We start from the raw sequence: 2,482 nt of genomic DNA, 5'->3' as shown, positions 1-2,482 counted from the left end.
AGCTCGTTCAAGACTCTTTCTTTAGTTTAAATAATAATCCTTAGGATTTCGAGGTTGTCTTTTATGACACGAACCTCTCCTTTTTTTTTTAGGCTCCTGCATAGTCCCGATATGCAGTATGTCCTAACTTGTTTTAGGATTCTGAGGTAGTCACTCGACGTAAAACCTCCTATCTTTCTAGGCTTTTTGTGTAAATCATCATTACACAAATCTAAGTCCTAATTAATAAAACTGACAAGAGTTAACTTAAATTAATATCATCCTAAATTGAGCCAAACATTAGGATAGTTTGGGGGATTACCAAGAACCTATTCTGGATCCTTAATCTCCCCTACTTTTCTTCCTTTGATTCTTAAAGCAAAATCTTTCACTTTTGAACCAATCCCTATTGAAAATTTCACAATCATGTTCATTGAAAACCCTTTCCTTTTGAACTCATGAAAATAAAAGATTCCTGATTTTTATCGAGAGTTTTCTTAGGTGATCCGTCGCTTAAGATATAATTAACTATAGGGGCTTGCCCTTATAGGGAACTTAAAAGAACCCAGGCTTAAAATAAACCCTATTTGACTACCATATCAAATAGGGGAATCCGTCGGTCATCATGCAAACTTGCAGATCAAACGGAAGTCATTTATTTCCATAGTTTATTTAATTGAGCTTATTATCAAGTAGTGTATTACCGTTCAGGGTGGTACATTACTCGTGGTTAGCTCAATTATCCAAACTGTAGGAATCAATGGGATCAGTTTGACCCCATTTTCTTTAAATTAAAATACATAATTTCTAAACACTATATTACGCTAAATTAAACCACACTCAGCCACATGGCGATCGACATTAGTTGATGATGTTAATATGATAAACATATCAATATAATAAAAGGATGCATGAAAAATAAATGGCAAAAAAGAAAAAAAAACTAATATTAACATAGCTAACCAAGTTCAACATCCATATAGCCTTTTAAGTTATTTGCAAGGAATGCTTTATTTAAATTATGACAATTAGCTTGATTATCTAACCATCAATAATCTTTTGTAAACATTATTTAATCTATTTTTTTTTAAAAAAAAACTTAATATGTAACTTAACTTTTATACATAACACAAATTTAACTATGACTAACACTACCAATTACAAATTAATAACTAATAACAATAATGCTAAAATTAGTGTATTAGTTAGAAATTTAGAATTCACAAAAACTATTTACCTTCCTTGGCAAACTACACAAGTCTAAAAAAGAAGACATGGGTGAGCAACAATATAGGAAGGACTAGAAGAATTAGTTGTCATTAAAAATTACAAAGATTTGGAAATTTTGACAAAACAGAAAGTGCTTAATAAAAGAAATAACATCTATAAACATTAAAAGCATTTACTTGATACAACAAATTCTGAAAAATAAGGAAAACTCTTAAATAGAGAATCTAAATGGGAAGGGAGTCATGAATGAGTGATTTTGACAAAAAAAATATTGGGTGGTCGTTAAGGTTTGAAGAAACAAATAAAGAAATGTTGATGTCTTCAATGTTATGACTATGCACGATCTCATCACAAATTTACCAAAAAATAAATAAAACAAAATAAAATGAAAAATATCGTAATTTTCTTACATGTTCACTTGTTATCAGAATGGTTGATGGATTTTTGCATTTATACTGCGAAGTGAATAAGTTTAGGTGATAAATTACTCACATTACCTTTTCATCATAAAATCGCAAAAATTAAAGTTAAATTACAAAAATTTTATAATGAATTTTTTTTTTGCCACAAATACCTAATTGCAAAATTATTATTTTTAATAATGATACAAAGAATAATAAGATCATACCAGATTTAAAGGGCCCACTAGCATTGAGATGATCTATCAAGTATTTATGGTTGGTTACATTAGAGTCAAACAAATCAAACATATTAGCAATATGTATTGGGCTGATTTGTTAATATGAGACTGTAAATAAATTCTATTAATATTAAATGAGTTTACCATACACTTTGTTATGACCTGATTCGGACTTAGAATTAACCAAGGCGAGTACAGACGGTCGGACGGTGTGAGTTAAATTTTCTATATTAACATTCAATTTAATAGATGAAAGAGCTATTACAAAATAAATTAAAGGTGCATAATTTAAAATTACCTTGTTATTGGTTGTCCACATATTCTATAAATGTTTTTTCTTTTATCACTCATCTTTTAATCAATTAAATTAACCAAAAAAGTTTGTTTAAAATAACTGTGAGCTAAACGAGTCAGTGAATACTTATACTCCCAAACTAAAACAATACAAGGAAAAAGAAATATTATGCATGCTAGTTAAACTTTTTAATAAACCGATATAAATATTTGATGTTATTCAAAGAGTTTTACTATATCAATAACATATCAATATCATATTATATTTATATAACAATTACAGAAGCCACCGTTTAAAAATTGTGTCAATTAAATCACATCAATATAAATATATATATA

This window comes from Phalaenopsis equestris, unplaced genomic scaffold, assembly GCF_001263595.1.
Source record: "Phalaenopsis equestris unplaced genomic scaffold, ASM126359v1 Scaffold000192, whole genome shotgun sequence".
Taxonomy (NCBI): domain Eukaryota; kingdom Viridiplantae; phylum Streptophyta; class Magnoliopsida; order Asparagales; family Orchidaceae; genus Phalaenopsis; species Phalaenopsis equestris.
The sequence above is the reverse complement of the archived record's forward strand: the minus strand, read 5'-3'. Positions refer to the sequence as shown.